Below are 18,246 nucleotides of genomic sequence, written 5' to 3'. Positions count from 1 at the left end.
TCCTCTAGGATAGATATAAAAGGGAAAATATATATGTGTGTGTGTGTGTGTGTGTGTGTGTGTGTGTGTGTTTGAATTTACAAGATGTAAAAAGCTTTTGTTCATATATTTTCCTTTGGTATCTGAGGGTTTTCAGGTCAAGAAATGTTTCTTTCAAATGAAAAAAGGCAATGGCTTTTTCCCATTACAAAATCAGTGATCAAGTCATCCTGTCTTTCACCTGTTGGGCAGAAGCTGATAAAGCAGGCTGTTTCTAGCTTTGGCTATCTCACTTTACCATCTGAAAAACTTGGGACAGGATATAAGTGGAGTGATTAAATCTGAAGTGGAACTAAAGGAAAAGGAATCTTTGAGTAAATGATTAAAAGCATTCTTGATGGTTGAATGAAAAAAACTTAGGTCAGGATAGAAGCAACTACCACCAGTTCCTTGGTAAGATTTCACAACTTAATGTAGCAATGTTTAGTTGAGAGCTAACAAGAATGTCTCCAGCAGCAGTTAGAGGCAGTTAACAGTTTCATATTTTGTCTCTACCCTAGGTGTGAAGTGGAAAGGGATCCCAAATATAATTAATTAATTCCAGGTGTGTTCTGTAAATAATGGAGTAATTGACTTTTCACCTTAATATTTTTGGTAAATAGAATTGTGGTAACCTTTTAGAAAAAAAATACATGTGTTTGCAAGTAAAGTTTGTAAGCTAAATAGTTTCCCTTCTTTCCAGTGAACTTTCCAGTGATAATTTGACCTTAGGTTATGAACTATTGCAACAATGGAAAAGCTGTAGTTTTCAATTTTGGTTACATAAGCAATTTATCCCATCATTGCAAGCTATTTAATCCAGGGAAAATCACTGTCTTTATTGATTCTCTTTAAGGGTTAGGAATCAGATGCAGGCTGAGAATTAAATGTAAATAATAATTCCTACGGATCATTTTTGTGGTCATTCAAAACCCTCACGCACAGCAACAGTGGAGTCTCTGTTGTATCTGTTCACAAAAGTGGAAAAGTCAATTAAAATAACTTGTACACCCAATTCAAGCCCCTAAATTTGCCCATCTATAATTGCCAGATGATTGACGTATAAGTATGTGGCTGAAACTTAGGTTTTCATGAATGATTATATTCCCTCTAAATTTTAGGGCTCAATCTATGTGATCCAAAAGCAATCAGTTGAACACAGCATCAGATTAGAAGGTGAAGAGATCTTACAATAAATGCTGAATTTAATGGTAAAATATTTAAATATTTACTGCTATTCCACATAAGGATTAAAGATCATTTTATAGAAACAAAACAAAACAAAACAAAAACACTTCTTTTAGGGAGTGAAAAATTGAAGCCAAGAAGGGTCAGAATATGTCTTTTCCCTTATCTTTCCTTCCCTTTTTCCCCCTTCTCTTTCCTCCTTCCTTCCCTTCCTCCTAACTTTGATAATGGCTGTACAACTTGTGGTATACAAATTGTCCCAAAGAAATAAAGGTAAACTGAGGCACAAATTTGTCAGCATGATAAATTTATTAGCAAAATGAACAATTGCCAATAAATGAGATCTAAGACTCCTCAGTAGCCAAGAATATTCATGGCACAATATTCTTATAGTCTAAAAAGAGGAATTAATCAAAATGCATATTTATTATATTAGTAATATATTTCATTATTCAAAGAATTTACAGGAATAAAGAAGAATGACAGGTATAGGGAAGTAGGCCGATTTGTTAACATTAGGGTTGTAGGTGTTCCCAACTCCATAGTTCAGCTTTCTCATTGGCTTGGATACCTATGATTAATGAAGCAACTCATTTATATACTATGAAAGTCGTCATGGGGTGTTTTGCAAGTTTTCATGAGTTAAAAGAGGAATTAACTTACATACAAAAAAGGGGAACTTTAACTCATACAGAAAAGGAGGAGTATTACAAAACAAGGGATTTAAGTTCTCAAGAGTGGGAAAGTTAAACACTAACAACTTAAGTAAGATTAGTAATTCATACCGGGTTTCAGCTAAAAATCAAGTCTCATTATATTGATTGAACACAATTCCCAAATTGCATTTCTCAGAATGCAATGGGCTTTTATAGTACCAAAATAAATGGCAAGAGAAATCTGGAGAGGCTTGTACAAAATAATGTATAATGAAGCAAGCAAAACTAGGAGAAAAATATACACAACCACAGTAATAATACGAAAGCAAAAATACTAAAAACAGCTGAAGTCTGATCAATTGTAAATATTAATATTAGTCCTGGAGGACAGCTAATAAAAGATATCTCCCTTATCTTGATAGAGAAGGTGAGAAGGGAATATGTGTAAAACATATTGCTTAACTTCTTTTTTTAATTTTTTTTGTGGTCCTTGACTCATTTAGACATGGTTTTTATTTTCTTTGTTACGAAGGGGCAAGTGCTAATTGTTCAATGGACTAAGCTCATATAAGGAAGTTACTAATATAAAAATGGAAAGACATAAATAAAAAAATTATTTTTTAATGAAAAGGATAGGTGCTACATTCAACTAACTACATAATTAGGGTGTCTTTACGCAGGAGAGGAAAGAATATAGTTGATTAGATGTTGGGGTAAGGAGCTGACTAAGGAATTAGGAGAATAGATTTTAGCCTGTAAAAATGCTACAAATCATTACAGAGTTCTGAAATAAGGAGAATGTGCTTATCACCAGACACACATCTGCTAGTGGGCAACAACAATCAGCAAATCACAGGAGTATGATTAGTTAGATAGGTAGGTAGGTATGTAGATAGGTAGGTAGGTAGGTAGAGAGATAGATAGATAGATAGATAGATAGATAGATAGATAGATAGATAGATAGATAGATGGATGGATGGATGGATGGATGGATGAATAGTTAGCTACATCCATAAAAGAATGATTAAATAAATATGAAATGAATGAATGAAAGAACAAATAAAAATCTTGATCTAACAAGGTCAAACTATCAGGGTCAAAAGTCAAAAATCAAACAACAAATATCTCATTTAATTTAAGAAGGTGTGAGTTTGTGTGTGTGGGGGGGAAGATTATGTGTTTCTTAAAAAAAACACATTCTGGCATAACAAATTATATGTATGTGATAAATGCTAACTCATGCCCCCTTCATGTGCCCGTTATGGCACATTATATCTGATTATAAAATTATATCTTATTATACTCATATATCAGAATTTCTTCAGTCTTTACCCCCTTCCCTTCCTTTCCCTTCCCCACCACCACTATGAAAGCATGCCTTCTCCAATTTAACAATGTAAGTGAATTCACCTTAATGAAACTCACATTAAAGTCAACCTTTCAATTGTTCTGTGAAGCAAAGTATTTGCTCAGTTTACTGTAGAACTCATCAAACTAATGAAACACTAGAATTTCTGTGGTATCAAATGTCTGAAAACTTTCCAAGGCATACCTTTGTAACATTGATATCTTTAATTACCTTTTTTTTCTTTAAGTGAGAGCAAGAGTAGGAGTGAGTAAAAGCAAGAGAATGAGATGGACAAAAGAGGAGAGAGGGAGAGAAAAAGAGAGAGAGAGAGAGAGAGACAGAGAGAGAGAGAGAGAGAGAGAGAGAGAGAATGAATGAATGAATTGCCACTTAACATTACAGCAACAAATACTAGGCTTTTTTTTCAACTTAATGCATATTTTTTTACATCAAGGGCACATATTCATACATACACAAGTATATTAATAATATATACTAATATAGAGGAAGATGACTTGTAATTGGCCAAATTGAGAATAGGTTTTTTTTTTATCACTTTATATAAAAGAACATGATGGGGCAGATAGGTGACACAGTGGATAAAGCTCTGGCCTTGGAGTCAGGAGGACATAAGTTTGAATCCAGCCTCAAACACTTGATACTTACTAGCTGTGTGACCTTGGGCAAGTCACTTAACCCTGATTGCCTTACCCCCCCAAAAAAACTTAAAAAACAAAACAAAACATGAGTGTGGCAGAGTCAATAAAAGGCTGACTTCAACATCAGGAACATGTGTGTTCATGTCTAGCCTTTTACTTATACTAGCTATGTGACTCTGACCAAGTCATTTAATCTAATCTAGCCTTCCAGGGCTTTCAAACAAGTCTTTAAGACTCTAAGTATTCCCATTGGTGTCTTGGTAGAAGTTCCTCAATTGGATCTCTGAATACCAATAAAATCATGAGTCCTATTAAAAATACACATTCATCAGGAAAGATTAGCCTTCTTCCCTCTACACGCTGTGTTTTCTCAGAGCTTTCCCCAAATCCCAAATAATGTGTTGAGCATTATTATCTCTATATCATCCTAGTCATAAGAAACAATTCAATTCACACTTGTTATCAATGAAAAGTTGCTTTTCTTGGTTGGAAGATTCCACTCATTCAATGAAGTAAAATTCTTAGTGACTTATGTTGCTAGTATTCCTTTTTTTCTTCATTGGTTTTGCGAGAAGAAGAATGCTTTTATTGAATTTGTTTATTAGATAAAATGATGATATTATCTTTAATATTTTCATTGGTTCATTTCCTCCCTCCTTCCTTACTTCTGTTCAGACCTGTGATTACATTGATATGCGGAATTTCCAATGTAGAAACACTCTATATTGATTGAGGTGATTGACAACTCATCCACTCAATTGACAGTCTTTTATATGCCAATCCTATAGGCTAAAATTAAATAACCCATGTCCTCAAGAAGCTTATATTTTATTGAGAAACATCATATACTTCTAGAAGTAAGTACAAAATATATGTAAAGAAAATATATAATTTGGAAGGTATCAAGAAAGTCCACATGTTGGAAATAGCCCTTGATCTAAACTTTGAAAGACCCTAAGGATTCTTATGTACAGAGGTGAGGAGGGAGAGAACATTCTAGGAATGCTGGATAGCTGATGCAAAGTCTTAGTCCAGAAAATGGAATGACATATACAGGAGAACAACAAAAATAAGGAATGTGAAATATGCATGTAAACTTAATCTGGATCTAGCTTGTGAAGGGACTTAAGTGCCAAATGGAGGATTTTGTGTTTTATCCTTGAGGCAATGATCAGATTAGGGATTCCACTGAGGCAATTCCATAGGAGGATGGATCGGCTGGGAGAAAGATTTGATGGCAAAAGAGCAAGTAGGAGAATTTTGCAATGCTTAAATCTGGCTGTGCCAGAGGAAACAAGGTTAGGGATATGAGAGAACTCATCCATTGCTTAGAAACTTAGAGAAATGCCTGGGACTTTGAGACATTATCTGATTTACCCATGTGCACATAACTATGATGTGTCAGTGATAGGATTTGGAACTAGGGCTTCTTGACTCCAAGTCCAACCCTCTATCCATAATGCTATGATTTCTACCTCCTAATGTTAATGTTAGTTACACAAATTCATAATTTTATGAAAAATAAGCTAGCAGAGAAATACTGATAATACCCCAACTAGTGAAATTTGATAAGTATGTTTCTTCCTTCTTGAGAAATCAGTCTTCTTTTGATCTAGACAGACCAGTCTTTTTGCTGATGAATGTTTTCTGAGTGGTGTCTGGCACATAGTAGGAACTTAATAAAGGTTTGTTCACCTGAAGATAACTAATTATCAACATGTAATGCCATGCCTCTAGTCACATCCTCCAAACATCAATTTCTAAATAGTTTAGGATCTCTTAACATTGCCATCACTATTCCCCCTTTTATTTTATATTGGGGAAGTCTTGTAGGTGTGAAATAGGTTACCTTTAGAGGTAGTGGGTCCTCTGTCATTGAAGACCTTTAAGTGAAGGCTAGATTAGATTAAATCAAGCCAACAAGTCAACAAGCATTTGTTAAAAACTTGTCCATTATTTTGTAGTAGGATTTGGCAAGGGGTTGGAGTTAGTGGTTTGAACTAAATGGCTGCTGAGTTCCCTTCTGTCTCAGAAAGTCCATGATTCTTTGTCCTTATACAATCACAAAATACCCATGAAAGTTCCTGGAGGTGTCTTGTATGAAAATAACTCTCAGTGTCTTCAGCAGAAACACAGGATCACAGATTTAAGAGTTGGAACAGTGCATCTAGATAATTTAGCTTAACCTCTTCATCTAATAGAACTCAGTCACCTGATTTTGGGAAACAGAACAGTAGAGGCATACAGACAGCTCCTCAACTTTGTGTGTGATGTGGATAGGAAAGATGAGTAATTGTACTTATGATTTCATTGGTGTAAATAAAATGTTGTGTGGAAACACAACTCACTAAATTTTCATTGGCAAACCGTTTGTAATTTCATCTTAGAAATTGCCACAGACACTGAAAAGTTCAGTGATTTATCCACAGTCACACAGCTCATTATAGCAGAGGTAAGACTTGATCCAATATATTTTTGACTGAGGACTGTCCTCTGACCACTGACCTTTACACAGAGCTTTAATAGACAAAAATAGAAAAGAAACATATATGTTAACTGTATCACCTTGCCAAATTCTTACTACAACATAACTGACATAGGCATTTAACAAATGCTTATTGACTTGACTTAATCTCATCTAGCTTCTAGTTCAAAGATCTCCAGGGACAGAGGACTACCTCCCACCCAAGGTAGCCTACTCCACAGTTACAAGACTTCTAAAATACAAAATGTGGAGTTAAACAATGAAGCATTTGCAGTTAGAGAAATAAAAACAAAGTAGCATCCTACATTGATTTTTTGATAGCATTTAACATCATGGAAGTAGAAAAATTCTTCAGAATATGAGAGTAAGCAAAATAATTGCTAAAGTCAGTGTCATAGTAAAGTAGCTTCATTGACTGTATTTCCCTCTCTAATACTTTTGTTTTTATTATTTAATAATCAACACTGGAAATAATTCTTAAGGAAGGCACTTCTGTTTCCTTCAATGATTTCTGTCTATATGTGTGTATGTGTGTGTATGTATGTATATTCATATATGTATATACACACATGTGTCTGTATACTGAACAATGGTTATTTGCTTTAAAATGCTAGGACTAATTTTAAGGAGGGAAGAAATAGTGGAATAGCTTTGGCTTTTTTTTTTTTGGTGGTTGCTATCCATTTAGCTCATAAGTGTATGTATTACAAGAAACAAAAGTGGAGAGACCAGTCATATTAAATGCTAAAAAATGACAAGAGTAAGCAAAGCCAAGGAGGAAGCCAGAGAGAACCAAGCCAGAAATGGAATAGTAGAAAGAGGGCTAAATGTCTAGTCAGAAGACATGAATTCAAATTCAATTCTAATTTATTAGTAATTCTGCTACTTCTTGGCTTAGATAAATAATATAACCTCTATGTGCCTTAGTTTCCTCATCTGTAAAAATTATATTTTCACAGAAGTTCTACCCTTTTATCTGAATATTGGTCTGGAAACACTCCTGGGTTCTCAGAATGTATGCCAGAGGAGATCATTTTCTGGTAGGTTCTGCTAAGTTTGAAATATTTTGACTTGAGTCACAATGAACCTGAATGACAACTGAGAACCAAATGAGTGAACCACAGAGGAGCTCATTGTAAGTAGTTTAGTCAATAAGTAGTGAATCCTTTGTTTATAGTGACCCATTAAACAGATTAGAAATATACAAACAATGAAAACCTGTACTACTCTCCTTAATAAATTGTCATGAGGCTCAAATGTGATAAACATGTAAGTTATTTTGCAAACCATAAAGCTCTATATATGAGCAGTACTTAGTCTTGTCTAAGCTCCAAGAGCTTAGTAACTATTCCATACTATTTGCTTGAAAAACATGCTGATGTTCTTAATAGTGTCTATTCAGGCTCATCAAATATTTAGAATAATAGTACTTACATCTCTGTGGGGATTTTATTTTTTATAGTTCTTTCAGATACATTATCTCATTCAATCATCGTAAATACCCAGTGAGATAGTTTATGCTATTTAACATTTCAGAATCTCTCTCTCTCTCTCTCTCTCTCTCTCTCTCTCTCTCTCTCTCTTCTCTCTCTCTCTCTTAGTTATGTCTAACTTTTCATGACCTTATTTGGGATTTTCTTGGCAAAGATATTGGAGCGATTTGCCATTTCCTTCTCCAGCTCACTTTACAGATGAGGAAACTGAGGCACAGTTAGCATTAGCTCCATTTTATTATCTACCATAATAAAACTATAGACTTCATTATTAATAAATTGCTTATAAAGACTATTGCTCAATTTTAACAAAATACTTATAAAACATACTGTTTGTGTTTATGTTTCTGTCTTCTCTTATTCCTTTATATTCTTTGTAGATCTTATCATGAAGTGTTTTTTTTGCTTCTTTGTTTATTATTTTGTTTGAAACTTTAATTTCACTGTTGTGGAGAGATTCTGATACAGAAGCATCAATTTGCATAACTGTAGGGAGTTTCTATTTCAGAACTGTAACCCTTTCCCCAACATCTAGACTATCCACTTAAAGGATGTGAATCAAAGATGACAATTATCTGCTATGTATTGGTTAAACTATGTAGTTTTCTATTATTAGCTAGCATTCATTAATAATATTATGCAACTGCTAGTGCTAAACACTTTACATTCTATTTCATCTCACCCTCCCAAAAGTCCTATGGAATAGGTAGCATTGTATTCTGGAGAATCTGTAGTTCAGGGAAGTTTAATAATTTGCTTAAGATCATAGAGTTTATACCAGTGCTGAGAATTTAACCCAGTTCTTTAATTTCCAAGACCAGAGCTAAATCAGTTTGCTAAAATAACTGGATCCAATCACTGCTTCCCGATGTTTATTTAGGTTACCTGGGCCAAGAGTCACAGTGAGATTATACAGATGAGTAACAAGGTCATTCATTATTCCACAAGGGAGAAGCAATTGTCCCTAAGACATGACTCTAAAAACAGGTCTTCATACCATAAATATTGCTGCTGTTCATTCCTGCTACAGAGCCCTCATTCAAGTTGCAGCATCATTGTTTTTTACACAAATGATTGTGAAGACAGCAGAAAGTACCAGTTCAACCAGGACAAAGCTAATTCACTGAGGGTAGAGATCAGTTGTGTTTCAAACAGGAACTTGGCAATGAACAGTTTGGAATATATCCAGATGTACCAGATTATCTGTTTATTAGATGTCTTCAGGACATTTATTTGATATCAGTGGGCAGTATTCCTCTGGACACCTCTTGAGTTTTTTCTAATCCTCATGGCATCAACACCCCTGTGCTGGATGGGATCTCTGAATTTATATAGTCCCACCAGTAACTAATTAAGAGTTTCCTCTAAAAAGATTCCACAAATGGTTATCCAGACTTCATTTGTAGTTATTAGTGATAGGGAACTCATTGTCATGTAAGGCTACCTATATCATTTTGGGACAGTTTTAATTATTGTAAATTTTTCTTTGAATGAAGCAGAAACTTCACTCTCAGTGGTGTCAACACATTAGTCCCAGTTTTCTCCTTCTTGCCTCTATTTACCACTCTCCTTGGCAGGGCTGACATCATAATAATGCAAAGCAAGATGGAATGTTAGGGACCATTGTTATCCAGGTATCTCAACAGAAGATACATTGAAGAAAAAAAATTTGAGAAAAGAGGCGAGAAAACCCTCTGCACTAATCAAATTCACTGAACAATTATTCAACCCTCAAATGCACTTGAATTTGATAAGCATAAAAACATATTTCCTACTTTCAACACTGCCTTGAATATGAAATTCTGAATGCAAGTGGCTAATCTCTCTTGGTTGCTAATGAGACTTTTGTTATTTAAGGTTATCTAATAGAGTTAAGCAAAAATTTCATGGAACAGGAAATGGAACTACTTTACAAGTCTTTCCAAAACTTAATTTAAATGTGTTTTACTCACAAGCAGCCTTAGCTAATTGACTCAAAATAGCCTCAATATTTTTCTTTGGGTGTTATGCAAACATAGTTTTGGGCTTGGCTCTGGTTCTTGCCCTAAAAGTAAATGACATAGAGAAGGAACAGACTTCATAGTAGGAAAGTTTGTTGTGTTAAATGTCCTGATTTTTAATGTCCTGGCATTTTCTCAATAGGAGTGGCATATTTTGCTTTGATACAATGTGTAAAAGGGTAGATAATCAGAAAAGTCAAAGGATTTTGAAAGACTAATTGATATCCCAATGTTATATTGGTGATGGCTAAGTTACTCTTTCATACTTGGCTCTGATTCTTTACACAAAAATTAAAAAAGAATTATTTCTCCCACAGTTTCAACAAGTGGCCACCTAGCCTTTTCTTGTGCACCTATAATCAAGAGGAATCCTTGACTACCAAAGGCAGTGCATATCACCTTTTGATTGTTCTAAAAATCATTATAAAGCCTAAAATTATCTATCTGAAACATCTTTATTTCCCCCTAAGACACACACACACACACACACACACACATACACACACACAGTAGGGATTAAAGTAAAAAACTCTTTACAGAAATAAAGGAAGATAAATAATTGAAGAGATTTTGTCCATGGTTGGGCAATGCTAATATGAGGGAAAATGTCAATGCTGCCTAGATTAACTTGTAAATTTAGTATTATATTAACATCACTACCAAGGAATTACTTTATAGAACTAGACAAAATAATAACAAATTCATCATGAAGAACAAAAGATCAAGAATCTCCAGGGAAATAATGAAAAAAAAAAGTAGAAATTAAGGGGCTCAGAAGTACTAGATCACAAACTATGCAACCAAAACTATTTATCTGGATTTAAAAATACAGTATTTCAATAGCAAAACAAATTAAGCAAATACCAGGAAGGTCAAGAAGCAATCTCTAGCATAGTGTCTGATAAAACCAAAGCACCAACCAAGACTAATGAAATAACATACATAATTCACTTCCAAACCTTGAAGGCTATATATATATATATATATAATATATATATATATATATATATATAGATAGATAGATAGATAGATAGATATAGATATAGATATATATAGATATATAGATATATATATATATCTATATATCTATATATAATATATCTTAATTATAATTTGTCATAACAATCATTATTATTAATGTTATTATGTAAATAACCAGGGAAAATGGAAAATAACCTGGAAGAAATTATGTTTAGACCAACATCCCTCACCATATACCACAATAAGCTCCAAATACATATAGGACCCAAATATAATAGGTCATATCTTAAACAAATTGTAGGAGAAGAAGTTATGTTTCTTACAATCGTGGATAGGAAGAAAATCCTTAGTTAAATAAGGGTTAGAGATGATAATAAAAGGTAAAATGACCAATTTTGAATACATAAAATTGGAAAACTTGCACAAACAAAATCAATGAAGTTATAACAAGAAGAAAAATGCCTGCAGCAAAATTCTGTAATAAAAGTCTAATATCTAGAATATATAGGAAATTGATCCAAATATGTAAGAACAAGAGTATATCTCCCAATGGATAAATGGTAAATAAATATGAAAAGCAAGTTTTCAAAAGAAGAAATGTAAGATACCTATAATAAGAAAAAATACACCCCAAACCGAAAAATAAAAGAAACACACATTAAAATAACTTAAAGTTCTAACTCATTGCTAAAGATAGCAATTTTTGGAGGGACTTGTTTTGTTATTTGTCTTTTTTTCTTGAAGAGGACCATGACATTGGGTAGGTGATGTCATAACTTGCAAATGAAATGGATTTAAGTGAGGCAAAGCTATATGAAATTACTAGCCTCACTCTCTCTCCTCTGGGGCCTTCTGGGTCCAGTGGAAAGATATAGATCAGGATGACTGGAGATGACTATGGGTATAGTGGGAGACCTTGGCCTTTTTAAGTTAAGGTTTTAGGATGACAGACCCACTAATGCATTCTTGGTGGAACTAAATTAGTCTACTCATTCTGGAAAGATATTTAGAACTATATTTTCAAAAAGTCATTATATCTTCTGACCAGTAATATTAGTATCAAGTCCATATATCAAAAAGGTCAGTGACAGGGCAGCTAGGTAGCAGAGTGGATAGAGCTCTGGCCTCAGAATCAGGAGGACCTGAGTTAAAATCCAGTCTCAGAAACTTTACACTTACTAGCTGTGTGACCCTGAGCAAGTCACTTAATCTTGATTGCCTCACCAAAAAGAAAAAGGTCATAGACAGAGGGAAAAGACTCAAATATACCAAACATATTTGTTTCAGCTCTTTTTGTTATAGCAAAGAACTGACAATGAAATGGGTGCTCATCAATTACGGAATAGATGAGAAATTGTTATATGAACCTAATGGATTGTTGCTGAACCATATTGCAAAAGGGAGGGATTCAGGAAATCATAGAGAGTTTTACAATAACTACATTAATGGAAAAGACAATATTGAAAGTAAAATATGAAAGCTTTAAAAACTTTGATCATCATAATTTCAGAAGACTGATAATGGAGCAGACTTACCACAACTCAGAAGAGACAGACTACAAGTTTTCAGAGATAGTCACTGTATGAATCTGTTTTATTTGATGATGCTTGTTAGAAGGAAGAACTTCCATGAAGTTGGGTGAAACAGAGTGGAGTTAATAAGTAGTGATAGTAATGCAAAAAAGTGGGGGAGGGAAGTGAAAGAAATCAAAATTTGCCGTGAATGAAACACCTTTTTTTTTTTTAAAGAAAAGTGGACAAGAAAGTTCAGATGGAGACAGTCAAGCAGGACAGTTAATATATACTTTAAAAAACTATATATAATATAGGTTCTCAGTTTCATATAAAATCTTTTCCTTCCTTTGTATACTGAAATATTCACACTTGTTGCCTATGATGAAAAAGAAAGTTTAAATTTAAAAAAAAATGGTAATTAGCCTAAGAAAGGACTAATATTCAGTTTGGAGAAAGAAGAGCCTTATTTTATTATGAGATATTTTAAAGATGAAGTCATTTCATATAATTTCAGACATGTGGAAAAAAATGCAGTGCTAACTTGTTTATGGAACCTAAATCTTTATTTAAGCATCTTCAACCATGGAGCGTCATCTCTATTAACTGTTGTAGATACCAAGACAAAAGGAAAGTAAGTAGCTACATTAATGGAGTTATGAATACAAAATGAGAAGCTTCCCTGCCAAGACAAAATAAATTGCTTTTCTATTTGGCCTTTTATTCTTCACTGAAGAGCAGCTATAAGAGTAGTCTCCCATTGTATTTAATGCAACATAAAACCACCTTAGAAAGCACAGGTCACATGTGGCCTGAGGACTAGCAGTTAAAAAGTACCCTGTATACCTCTCAGCATTGACTTAGCCAGAAAAAAACCCCCAAAAAACTTAGTGTAATCATTCATCCATTAGAAATCCTCCAGTTCAGCAGTTTGCAAAGAGCAACATTTTTTTTAGTAGCTGGTCTCTTCTGGTTAGAAGACCTTAACAGGAAAACAACATAATTTGGTTTACTTTGACTTCAAGAGGAATCTTAGAAATTCTGTTTGCTTGTGACTCATATTATCATATTTTCCCCCAAGTGGCCAGGCAAACATGCTGGGACTGATGGAAATATATGCTACTTACAAATTGGTAAGAGAAGAGATAACATAATAACCAAGAAAGAATACATTTGGAGAAAGCCTTTTAATTTTGTTTATTACAGAGCAAGCTATTTTTACTCTATGGCTCCCTGTCTGTTGGCGATATCTGTGATCAGAGTAAATCTAGTCCTTTGAATTATGCCACTTGTTTTATTTCTACATGTTACCAATTAGTCAGAGAAATGTGGGCCTGGGCATTGTTCAGGCGGGAGGGCACCTTGAAGTACATTTCCTTTGCTCTTTCCTTATGTTTGGGAAGAAATAATGATGAAGCATTGCAAAAAAGGCACATACCTAGTTATTATTATATGCTAACCAGTATTGTTCATGCATGCTTCATGTATATATCCTATCATGTTTTGTGAAATGAATTAAATTGAAGTGAATGTAATAAAATTGGATCATCTCTCCATATTATAAATTTCTTAATGTCAGGGAAGATGCTCTATAGAGCACAGAATCCTGCAGTTGGATGCTAACTCAGAAATCATTTCATTTCCAAGCATATCTGACCAAGAATTACACCTGTAATATTCCCTACAATAAATAATCATCCAATCTTTGCTTGACTATCTCTACCAAGGGGGAAGCCCTGCTGTGTGAGACAACCAATTCCACTTTGGGATTGTTCTGTTTAAGAGGTTTGTTTTTAAGTCAAGTCTTAAAATACGTCTTTTCAGCTACACTCATTCAGCTGCTCCTAGCTCTGCCCTCTTGGCCATTCAAAATAAGACTGATCCCTCTTCCACAAATATTTGAAGATAGCTCTCACTCCCCACCCCAAGTTGGTCTCATCCAAGTTAAACATTCCAAGTTGCTTCAATTGATTCCCACTTGTCATGGTTGTTATTCTTCTTATTCTCCTCCAAGTACTCACAAGAGTATGCCAATATGTTTTTTAAAGTGTGGTGCTCAGAATTGAACACAATACCCAAAATGTGGTATCATCAAGGCAGAGTACAGAGCAGGCAGTTCCCTCATTCTGGATGGGGTACTTTATCTCTTAATGTAATTTAAGATTGACTCTATTTTAGGGCTATTTCACATGATTTGATCAACATTTTTTTTTAAATAAGACTACCTTTGGTCAAAGGAGAACTATAGATGACTATCTACATAACTAAAGTTTTGTGAATAATAATAATAATTCCTCAGCTTCAGGAGTCATTCTAATAGTTCTCCTACATATATACACAAACTCTCACACACAGAATTGTTCTTCCACTAAAGTCCTGCCTTGGTGCCTCAAAGACGAATAGAGATGACTCAGGGTTCTCAATAGCTATGACAGCCAGTGAGCAAAGCATAAACTCTGGTGAGTCCAAAATATTTTTACAAAGTACCTAGGATCAAATTCACCCAAGTACTCACTCAACAAAGTTTGGAAAGACATTATATCAAGTGCTGAATTTTCTGATACGTGAAACTATCTCATAAAAAGGTTACAAATTGAATCAGACCCACTCCTAAGAGACTATGTGTCTTTTTGAAGTGTTAAATCGAGCACACAGTGTGCATAAGATCTGATTATTCTGCTTTAGAAAGAAGCATCAGTAAGTTCCAATAGATGTAAAACAGCCTAATGGGGTGTGTGTGTGTGTGTGTGTGTGTGTGTGTGTGCGTGTGTGTGTGTTAATCCACAATCTCAATTTTAGTACCTTGTAACAAATTCTGAAAACACTGAAGAGAAACAGCTTTAGGGTTCAAGTTTTACAAATATTAAACAAAATCATATGGCATATATTTTTTCCTCCTTAAAGCATTTGAATAGGAAGTTGTTTTAATTATTTTAACTGATTACCAAAAGATCATAGATTTAGAATTGGAAGAGAATTCAGAGTTCATCTATTTCCAACCCCCTCATCTTAAGGATGAGGAAACTGAGACCTACAGAGAATGATGTTTTATAATATATTTCATTAGCTTATTTTTTCAGAGAAAAACAAATAGCCTAAACTGATAAATAACAATTCCATAATAGCAATAACATAGCATCTCTTACCTTTGCTCATTCTCTCCATAGGCAGAAGATTTAAAGATGAATGTTGCGCACTGAGTCCTTGTAATCTGGCAACTTGAAAAATATTCCTGAGTTAATAATAAAGAAAAAAAGGCACAGAAATCAAGGACCTGAGTTAAACATTGACATCAAAACTTGCTTCTACAATCCAAGCCTGGGGATCTGCATAGGTAGCCCCTGGCATCTTGTAAAAACAGGTGACTTCTGGTCAGCTGAGTCTGTGGTTACTTCACTGCCTGAGTACCAGAGGAAGTATGATGTGAAGGTCACTCGAGTATGTATGATCTCAGTTTACGCTTGGTCAGTGATATGAAGGAGGAAGATTTCCTGGGCCAGGAATTCCTCCAACAATAGTGTTAAGTGACTCAAATATTTACAAACAGGGTTGTTTGAAAATAACCTGTGGAAAGACTCATGCCAATTCTTTGACTTTGTATATGTTATCTAAAGCCACTTTTTTTTTAAAAGGAAAACTGCATATTAGAAGATGGACTGTACCTAGGAGAGTTCTTATGTCAAAAGAATAGAGCCAAGATGACCAAGGTGAACATTTTATAATTTCCCATTAGTATATTTATTCTTGATGTCATGGCACCAAAAGAACTAGAATTCAGAGTCAAGGAGACATAAGGAATAGAAGAAAAAAGAGATATGGGACTAGAGAGGTCAACCAAAGCTCATTAAGCAGAGCAAGGATAATAATAAATATAATAATGATGATAATAATGATAGCTAACATTTATATAGTGCTTTCTGTGTGCCAGGCATTGGGCTAAGCATTTTTACATATAATACTTCATTTGATCCTCAAAACAACCCTGTAAGGTAGATGCTATAATTATTCTCACTTAATATTGGGAAAACTGAGGCAGAGAGCAGTTAAGTGATTTGTTGAGTGTCACATAGCCAGTAACTGTCTGAGGTTGGATTTGAAATCAGGTCTTCTTGACTCCAGGCTGGTATTCTATTTACTGAACCAATTGAAAGCCAAAACTGAAACCTAGTGTGTGTGTGTGTGTGTGTGTGTGTGTGTGTGTGTGTGTGTGTATTTTCAATATCAGCCAAATTCATGTGCCAGCTGAGGACACCCAAAGCCTAAGATTAATCCTTCAAATCAAAAAGAATTAGTAAAATGGTATGAGGCTACTATATGGTTAGGTTGACTGGATCAATCATTTGAAAACCATTTGAGAAATAGAGATTCAAAGAATGAAGAGCAGTAAAATTCAGTTATACAAGGGGTGCATAAGGGTTGAAGACCAAGAGTTAGTGTTACATAGCTCCCTGTAGTCTGAACTAACATCAGTCAGGAGAAGACCATAGCAGTTATTATTCTCATCAAAATAATGGGAACAATTGCTTCAGTCTAAGTCAGGGATCTAGCCAACTGCCATCTTTGATTTTCCCATTTTTGTCAGTCTATCTCAGCTTAACCAGTAATAGTTTCTGACTATACTCCCAGTCAAGTTCTCATGGCAGAGAGAAAACTGCTTTGAGTGAAAGGGGAAAAAAAAATCTAAATCTGGAGAAGAATCTGAAAATTTCCAAGCTTTCAGATGATCTACCAGACTTCTCTTCAATGTTGCTATTATTTGTAATAAACATAGGTAGAAAAGCAGAAGTGTTATACTCAGCCTTTAATGGTTATAACACTAGAAAAATTCAAACCAATGAAGGACATTTGAAAACAGTATTGGAACCTAAATGCAGACTACATAATATCCTGTCTAAAGAATAGGTGGCTCCAAGAACAAATCACAGGAAAAATAGATAATTTTATGTGGAAAATGACAACAATGAGACAACATGACAAAACTTATAGCCAAAGCAGTCATAGGCTGTGGGGTAGAGGGAATTTATATCTCTAAATATATTTGTCAACAAGAAAGAGAAAGAATAGACAAATCAGTGGGACATGCAACTAAAATAAAACCTAGAAAAATAGCACATAAAAATATAACAAATAAATGCAAGGCTAAAAATTCTGAAAATCAGAGAAAAAAATTTAAAATAAAAAAACAACAAATTTTTAAATAAAATAGGAGATGAGTTGGGGAGATGGCAAATTAGTAAATATAGACAAAGTAGGGACTATGGAATGATGAAGAAAACTTCTTTCCTGAGAGAGCCACTTTAATTCTTATCTTGTGATGAAATATTGTAAGAGAAGTCTATAAAGAGACTGGAAAGTTGGATTTTTTGTTTGTTTGTTTGTTTGTTTTTTTACTGTCATTCTGGAGAGTTATTCCTGTAGAGAGTCTATAAGAGGACAAAGAAAAAGAACATAACCTCTGAAAGAACTGAGTTTAACCACTATATTGTGAATAAATAAAAAGAGGGTTCTTCAGAAACTTGTGTTGCAAACTTGAGCGCTAAATGTTGAGATTGTGTTCCAAATTGAAATCAAGTCAAGTAATATTGATAAAGGAAATGTTCACTGTGATTTTCTCTCCCAACTGAAATACTGTAAATAATTTATATTGATGTATTATTGTCAGTTATACTGTTAATAAATTGTGTAACCAATAAGTTTGATGTTAATTTAAGCCTAAGATATTAGGCATACATGTTTAGGTATGAGAGAGACACAGTGAGAGACAGAGAAAGACACATAGAGAGAGATGAGATGGTAAAAGAGGTTACTTTAGTTGATTAAGTTGATAATATTTAATAATCTCGGGTAAGATACAGAGTTAGTTGTTTAATAAATGAGTCATGTTTCAATTTTAGTAATAAATAAAGA

General features: G+C 34.1%; 1 protein-coding gene across 1 annotated transcript in view; it reads right to left on the bottom strand.

Moving 5' to 3' along the window:
- KCNJ16 (potassium inwardly rectifying channel subfamily J member 16) overlaps positions 1-15,666 on the bottom strand; it is a 77,041-nt gene extending 61,375 nt beyond the window's left edge. The window contains exon 1 of the mRNA XM_021002617.2: positions 15,486-15,666. The gene's annotated coding sequence lies outside the window, so the exon portion shown is untranslated. The remainder of the gene's footprint in view (positions 1-15,485) is intronic.
- Positions 15,667-18,246: the final 2,580 nt, after the last annotated feature.

The sequence above is a fragment of the Phascolarctos cinereus genome, unplaced genomic scaffold, assembly GCF_003287225.1.
Source record: "Phascolarctos cinereus isolate Bilbo 61053 unplaced genomic scaffold, phaCin_HiC Scaffold_5;HRSCAF=322, whole genome shotgun sequence".
NCBI classification, from domain to species: domain Eukaryota; kingdom Metazoa; phylum Chordata; class Mammalia; order Diprotodontia; family Phascolarctidae; genus Phascolarctos; species Phascolarctos cinereus.
The sequence above is the reverse complement of the archived record's forward strand: the minus strand, read 5'-3'. Positions and strand labels throughout refer to the sequence as shown.